The following is an 8,344-nucleotide window of genomic DNA, read 5'->3' as shown; positions in this document are numbered from 1 at the left end:
GCGGCTAAGTTAATACGCTAAAAGGAAAAGTACTATTTTGGGGAAAAAGGCCTCCAAGCGCCTACCATGATGCCTTGCCTCCCATCTACCTTTGGACAGGTCTTGCCACCTGCGCTGATCATAGGTCTCGTAAGCTGCCAGCTTACGAGACCATTCAGCCAAATCAAGGACCTCATTCGGTAACCAAGGAGTCGCTACAAAAAATGAATCAGGAAAATGTCGCTATGAAGCCCGCTTTCAATCAAAGTGATAAAAATACAGGTATGGCACCTACGTGTGAAATTCCATTTCTCAGGAAAGGGTAAAAACTCTCCAGGAATGATATCGATCGTCCGAGCTCGAACGAACCGGCTCATCCATCCCCGGTCCTCGCCCTCTTCACCGTTAACGGCAGGAAGACGGGTGGATCGACGTTGCAGAGTAATCAAACCCCGATAACGCAGCAGCCGATATAACCTCACAAGATGACTGAGGGTAAATTCGAGCCCGACCTTATCTGCGATGTATCTTATTGTCTGCACTATCTTCCAAGGGGATGGGTGAGACCGCGCCAAGGTATCTCGATATCTCCGATAGAACTCAAGCACGACCCAGTCGGGGGGACCCGACATAAAAGAATGCGTATACACGCTCAAGAACCCCTCGACATAGGTCATGATGCTCTCCTCGGAGGAAGGTACTTGTAGCACCACACCTTCTCCCCATCCGCAATCTTTTCTGATCATTTCGAGGTGTTCCTCCCCTACTGATGAGATGACCCTCAATGCGTGCTACCGATGTCCTTGAACGTTGAGAGGCCTCTCCAACGTAAAGTCTCTCATCGAGACAAAGCACCTCGAGGCCTGCTCACCAGGCACTGACGGTGTACCGCCGATCGGACGCGGAACAGAGGCAGAACTCCCCTCTGCTTGATGAGCAGACGTCGATGTAGCAGTCATGGCTATGATAAAATAAGCAGAGGAGGGCATAGATTTGGGCAAAGATTTTGAATTGAAACGACGGGAGAGCTAGCACAAAGCACCAAGTTCTATGAAAGAAATGGTTACTCAGAGTAGCAGAATCTCCACTTGAGAAGCTAGTGAACGGATATATAGGGGCAAAGCAGCGTCTGCTCGCCTACCCAGAGGGCCAATTAATTCTGGCCAAGTTAATGTCACCTTTTTCTTGGGAAATGTACTTGCAGGACCACCCCGGGGTCCCGATCGCTCCAAGTACGGGCTCCAAAGAGCTAATGTTGAAATTCAAAGGTTAACTCCGCAAGAGCGGCGAGACATAAAGAATGGAAAGACTTGGAGCAGAAAAACCCTTTCGTATATCCAAAAATATGTTTACAAGGGGTGTCTTTACAAGACTCATTTCCCCAAGAGTACGTACAACGAAAGAAAAAAGAAAAAGAGCAAAGCGACACGAGGTCTACTCTTCATTGCCACTATCCTCTGAACCATCTCCAGGATCCTCATCTGGAGAGATCAAGAGCGCCGACTTTCTCTCCAATTCTCGGGCCTCCTCAATCTCGACTGAAAGATCGACACCTCTGGCTCCGACCCCTCCAAGGTTTCACTCTTCGCCTTCGCTCTAGCATGATCGATAACCCGAGCCAGTTTTAGCTCGACCTCTATCGGTATATTACGGGCTATTTGGTTCGCCGTGGCTGCATCTTTCAGATAAGTAGCAACTTTTCCTTCGGTCTCGGACTTGGCCGCAACTAGCACAGCAATCTCCTTTCGAGCATTTTGGAGGAGAACATGGGTCGATGCCAACTCTGAGGTCGCTTCCTCATTTTGCTCCCTCAGCCCGAGGATCTCCACATTCAGTTGCCCGATCTGGAATCCTTTTGCCCGATCTGCAAAGAGAAAGATAAGCCAGTCAGTATCAAACTATAGGAGCGAAGGGCGGATTAACGCATGAAAAAATACCTACTCAGCAAGCTCAGCCCTTTCCCTAAGCGCTCCCTCCAAGGCAGCCCAGAGCTCGCCTAACTCTTTCTCCTTTCGGACAGAGTAAGCCTCCGACTCTCGCAGCCCCGAGGTAAGCCTCTCACGCTCCTTTTCACGGCACGAAAGCTCCTCTGGTGCCTGNTAGGTAAGTGTTCTTAACTTCTTTCCCTCTTAATTTCTCCCACTAATAACTAATTTCCTAGCCCTAAATCATGAATTCAAAGTAGAAAATGGGGGTTTTGGGTAGAGTTAGGGCTTTGGGGATTTTGGGTGATTCAACCTCAATTTGGGATCGAATCTTGAAATAAATTATATATTTGAACTCGTGGGGTTATGGGTGATTGGGTTTTGGTCCGAGCCTCGTGTTTGGGCCATGTGGGACCGGTGTCGAATTTTGGTGTTTTTGGAAGAATGATTGGAATTTCATTTCTAGGCTATGGGATTATGTTTTTGAGCCCTTATTGATATTATTGAACTAATTATGCCTAGATATCATTGTTTCGAAGTTGGATTGTAGAGGAAAGGCGGTACTAGAGAGTTGATTGCTATTCTTGGACCGAGGTAAGTGTTTGTTCTAACTTTGGCTTGAGGGAATAGGATTAGGATGTTATTTTCTACTTGCTAAATGTGGAGTACGGTGTATAGGCATGGTGACGGTTGTCTATGCACCGGAGTCTAGCATGATCATGAGTCTTAATTGCTTTTAAATCGAATGATGTGACATAATTTCCTTGTTTAATTGATAAATTTCATATAATGTGAACGGTTGAGGAAGAATTGTGATTGGTATATTTTGGAGCGTTGGCTCGAACAAGAATGTGATAGTTGAGAAAGAAGTGATTTAGAAGAGGATGTGTTGTGATCATTCCCTTGCCGGGACGTGTAGACTATATTATGTACTCTCCCTTGCCGGGATATTTGGGCTGTTAGTTGTACCCTTGCCGGGTTAAATTGTTCTGTTGTTGAATTTCCCTAGTGGGGCCTTCTTTACAAAGTTATATATTTTGATTGTAATATGGGATCGTGTGGCACGCCGTCCACTTATATATTATGAAATGGGATCGTGTGGCACGCCGACCACTTATATATTTATGAAATGGGATCGTGTGGCACGCCGTCCACTTATGAATTAAGAAATGGGATCGTGTGGCGCGCCGACCACTTATATATGAGTTATGGTATTGAGATAGTCTCGTCGTTATATCCGTTGATCTGTATTCGCTGTATTTTTCCCCGAGCATGCCCCCTTCCCCCTTTTTAGTTGATATTCTCTGTTGTTATTTCTGTTGCCTTTGTATATATATATATCTGCACAGGTTATTTTTGGTAGGTCCTGTCTAGCCTCGTCACTACTTCGCCGGGGTTAGGCCAGGCACTTACCAGCACATGGGGTCGGTTGTGCTGATGCTACACTTCTGTGCTTTTTGCACAGATCATAGTACCGGAGCAGGAGCCTTTGGTCAGCGGTAGGAGCGTTGGGAGCTTACTTCAGTCCGGAGATTCCGAGGTAGCTTGCTGGCGTCCGCATGGCCCGGAGTCTCTCTTATCTCTGTCTTTCGTTTGATTTCCCTTGTATCGGATCAGACAGTACTGTATTCTCATTCAGACTTTGTATTTAGCATTCAGTAGAAGTTCGTGAGTTAGTGGCACCAGATCTGGGTAGAGGCGTATTTGAAATTCCGCACTTGGTTTCTGTTATTTATGTTTCGAGACTTCCGCTTTTATATTAATTGTCTCGTTCTTCTTTATTTTGTTAATGATGTTGAGAGAAGTGTTAAATTAATTGGCTTGCCTAGCTCCTATTAGTAGGAGCCATCACGACTCCCGAGGGTGGGAAATCCGGGTCGTGACATTCTCCTTGCCAATCTAGCCTTCAAGATTACTCTACAGATCAACAATTCCTCATGCTATTTTTATAACAACATATAGTTTTTGATTAGGTGTTTGGCAGTCATCTTTAGAGATATTAACTAACTAAATTCAATGTTAACGATCAAAAATAATGAACGACAAAGTTCTTTAATTGAGAAAAAGGCAGAACCGAAGATCAAGAGAAAATGGAACATTATTCTGTGCAATCTGTAATTTGTACACAAACCAGAAGGTGCATATCCAAGAAAACACAACAGCTAATAGAAATAAAAAGGAATCCAATAATCTTGTTTCTAGAAGTTCAGAATTTGCAGTCAATAATAATTTGAGATTCAATATTCACTTTTACACAATTTGTGAATCATATATTAAGCCATTAAATCATAAGGAACTTTTTTTAGCATAACAAGATGAAGCTAATCTTTTAGATATAATAATTGAATGAAATGACCAGAACCTACAGAAAAATAAAAAATGTACCTTGAGACTGATTCAAACACAACGTAGAGCAGAAAGAGGAAAAGCAGTCGGCGACAATTGCGTCTTCTCTGAAGATCCACAGGAGCTCTAAAATACACATGCAAAAGGAATATTTAAATTAAGACCCAAATCACATAAATTAACCTACAAAATACACAAAAAATCTAAATTTTATAACCTAATGCAAAAGGAGAAAGATGACTTACATCTCAATTTCAACAAAGAGTGTTATATCCTTCTTCAAAATACACGTATTCTACCAAATTTTTGCCGATTTAAAATACAACGATTCTACCAAATTTCTTCAAAATATACCGATTCTACAAATAAACAGAGAAAATAAACTTAAAACCCACATGCATGAAGAAAGAAAGACAAAAAAACAAAATTAAAGCAAAATCGAAGAGATGATAGAGCAAAATCAAATAAACTTACATACAATTGATTGATAGATCTAAAATTTTCTTTCATATCTCTTTCATTTTGCAACAGAGGAGGCGCTGCAGAGAGCCATTGTATTTGGAATTGTTCAACTACATGAGCTTGAAATCGGAGGAAATTTGGTCTGGATTTTGATTAACTGAACGAAAACCTCCAAGGAAGAGATTAACTGAACGAAAAGATGGAATATTGCTATGGATTTTGGTTAAGTGAGAGTGGGCGAGGGTTTCTGAAAATGAAAAAAGCAAAAATGAGAAAGGGGTTTTGGAAAAAAAGAGAGGGAAAGGATTAAAAAACGAGGGAAAAATTGGGGTCAGTGGGGCGCTATTTTTTTTTTAATGGTTGCGGAGGTTACCGACCGCCGTAAATATAATATATTTGCGGGGGTAATTATTCCCCCACAATTTGATATAAATTGCGGAGGTTATAGGAACCTCCGCAAAAAAACCTCCGCAAATTTAGCGTTTTTTTGTAGTGTGGTTGCAGATAAACATGAATTTTGTAGAAAATTGGCAGGCATGAAGCCTGTCAATAGTTCCTCTACTTGAAGACACATTTGGCCCCTTGGCTGGAGGGGGAGTTTGTTGGGCACATGCCCATGTTGTCCAGCCAGAGGCCTAATGGCCTAATCCTATTCTCTTTTGGTTTCCATTCCTATTCAGAATTGGATTCGGTTTTTTGTTCCTATTTAGAGTTGGATTTGGCTTTAAGAGAAAGCACCACTCATGATCTATAAATAGGACAACCTTGGAGAATTATTAAATGCTCATTGAAAGACTTAAGCACATAAAAGTGGGTTTTGAGAGAGCTTTCATCAAGAGAGAAGAGAGAAGAAAAATATTTGTTTTTGCTGCAGATTTTTATTCCGACCAGCCAGCTTCAAATCACGTTTACCGATTCGTTAACAGTTGGATCGGGCTAAAATATTGACTGAGTGTTCGTAACATCTTGGTCTTGGATTTGAACGGTGGAGATCGGATTTGGAGGCACGTAACATCTGATTTCGAGCCTCGACCAGCAGCGTCGTGTTTGTGGATTATACTCTTTCTTCAATTGATTAGTTGTTGCTATTGTTGCTCCGTGTTTGACCCTTGTTGTGTAGCCAATTTGGAGAACTTTTGTAACCCTCTTATTGTTATAGTGGAGCTTTTTGGATCTTTCTGATCCCGTGGTTTTTACCTTCGATTTGAAAGGTTTTCCACGTTAAAATTTGGTGTTCTTTATCCTCTTTATTTTCGGGTTTGCCTCTTCCTCAACATAACAAAAGCAATCTATATCTATATCTATATCTATATCTATATCTATACTATATTAAAAGCACGAATGCCCTTAGCGAAATGTTGTTCGTCTTTTTTACCATTTAAAAGTAGTTTTTATAGTAGACAAAGTTATACTTTAATTATTCTCCTAATATGTACGATTGTAAAATCAAATAAAATTTGGATTATTAAACTTTTCCTTATTTATGTAAATACTCATAATAATATTAAGAACTATTAAAACTTACTATAGATAAACAACTTTGTCTTTTTCTTTCCTCATGTCACACACTCATACTTCCAAATTCAGTGGTTCTAGGCATTCTCCAGAAAACAGAATGATTAAAAAAACAAGCTCACAACAACGTGAAACAACCTAAAAAGGTATTGCCTTGATCTTAGCTTCGCTCGAGTATTTCAGTAAATAGCTATTTATTAGACATGTTGATCATGGAATGCTTACTCTCTTATGCATAGTTTTTCCTTGAAAATACATGGATTTTCCACAAGAAGGTTAGGAGCCTCCCTCTTGACAGGCTCTCATTAATATTTTGTAATTGTATCCATTTCACACGAATTAGCCTAGATAGATATCAGATCTTCTTGAGTTGCTGACTTGACCTGATTATGGTTTTTGCTACTGTTGAGAACTTTCCTCGAATCAAACTTTGTTATATAACAGAAATTTAATTTTGAGTACAGATGATTTTTCGTGTTCTACAAATATATACTAATTCCCCTATTTATAACTTTATTTGGGGAGAAAAGATCCTCTAATAATCAAGCTACTCTTGAATGAGAATAAAACCGCTATTGATGACTGCATAACGGTTGGCTATAAACATAGAGATTCTTTGTAACGACTGCTCATTGAATGTTGTCTTTCCAAACCGATGTCTTCCTCTCAAATCGTTGTTATTGGTTCCCATGCCTTCGGAATTTACACAACACCCATCTCTCATGCTTGTATTCAATACCAACTATTTGCTGACACACATCTTACCTGTTTTCATTTTCACGTGTCATCTCGTCATTCATCCAACTGTCACTAACATATATGTGATAACTAATCTCACTATTTTAATGTAAAAGTTATCATGGGATTAGCTAGCACTCTAAATCAAATATGGAATAAAGTTAATCCCAAACATTATCCCGAAATCATTAATTTTATCTCATATACCAAAGGACTGTTAAATTTCTTTCAACATTATATTTTAATTTTTTATTTAAAAAATGATATTATCTATGAGGCAATGAGGCAATACGGCTCCACCAAAAAAAGTTGGAAACCTTCTCTCGATGTAAACAATTACAAGCGTAATGCTTTGCTTTAATACACACTTGACACGACGGAAAAGGAAAGCAAAAAATTGGAAAAAACAAGTACCTTTGCTTCTAAGAAACTAAGAAAAGGTAGAAAAAAAAAAGGATAAAATAAGATAAGGGAAAATAAAGAAGAAAGTAAAATAAATAGTCCTTTATCCTTTCTTTTCTGCTGATCAGGAAGCCAAAAAGTGAGCATATATGCTTAACATAGGATACTCGTGATAGTTTATTCTTAGAGAAATTGTCAGTAGTATATGCTTCATTTCAGGATGATATTTCTTTTTAAAAAAGACAGAAGGTTATTTTCGATGTATGGAAATCTTTTGAAAGTTTTTCACATTCCCTACTACTACTACTACTACTACTACTAACAATAATAATAATAATAATAATAATAATAATAATAACAACAACAACAATAATAATAATAATAATGTGTCTCATCGTTATCGGTTGTAATTGAATGTGATATTAAAGGGGAGCTTCGGAGAAATGGTAAAGTTGTCTCCATATAACCTATAATATTTGCATAGCGTAGGTTGTCTTCATTACACCTCTTGGGATGCGGCCCTTCCGCGGGGCTTGTGTGAGTGTTGTTGGGTTTTTAGTCCAAATATAGTGTGAATGAGAAATGAAAGGAGATGATGTAAGTGAGGTTGTTGTGGGGAAAAATCAAAGTTTCCAAGAAATTTAGCACGGTTAGAATCTGGAAAAATAAAAGGGTAAGAAAATATATCTTCTACAAATTTTACATACCTAGAAAATAGCACTTTGTCAGTTGAAGGATCAAGGCATATGTATCCCTTGTAATCGGAATAAATTCCCACAAATAAGCAAGGAGTGGAACCTGGATGGAGTTTATGACCATGATCAAAGGCAGTACGTGAATAACAAAGACACCCACATATTTTTATAATGGTTAAATCTGGCTCTTTATGGAATAAACATTTAAATGGTGAGGAAAACTTCAAATTTTGATGTAGAAGCCTGTTAATAATATAAGTAGCATAAACCAGAGCTTCAAGC

General features: G+C 39.3%; 1 long non-coding RNA gene across 2 annotated transcripts; it reads right to left on the bottom strand.

Annotated features, from left to right (window-relative positions):
- Nucleotides 1-4,286: 4,286 nt before the first annotated feature.
- On the bottom strand, nt 4,287-4,974 carry LOC109238265. 2 transcript variants are annotated; one of them, XR_002069720.1, is made up of 3 exons: nt 4,725-4,974; nt 4,496-4,609; nt 4,287-4,376 (listed from the first exon to the last, which is right to left on the bottom strand). It is a non-coding gene; the product is annotated as an uncharacterized LOC109238265 (long non-coding RNA). The 2 variants fall into 2 exon arrangements; XR_002069721.1 differs by having other exon boundaries at nt 4,729-4,974.
- Between the last annotated feature and the right edge of the window lie 3,370 nt (nt 4,975-8,344).

Source organism: Nicotiana attenuata, unplaced genomic scaffold (assembly GCF_001879085.1).
Source record: "Nicotiana attenuata strain UT unplaced genomic scaffold, NIATTr2, whole genome shotgun sequence".
NCBI classification, from domain to species: Eukaryota; Viridiplantae; Streptophyta; class Magnoliopsida; order Solanales; family Solanaceae; genus Nicotiana; species Nicotiana attenuata.
This window is presented reverse-complemented; position numbering and strand designations above follow the sequence as displayed.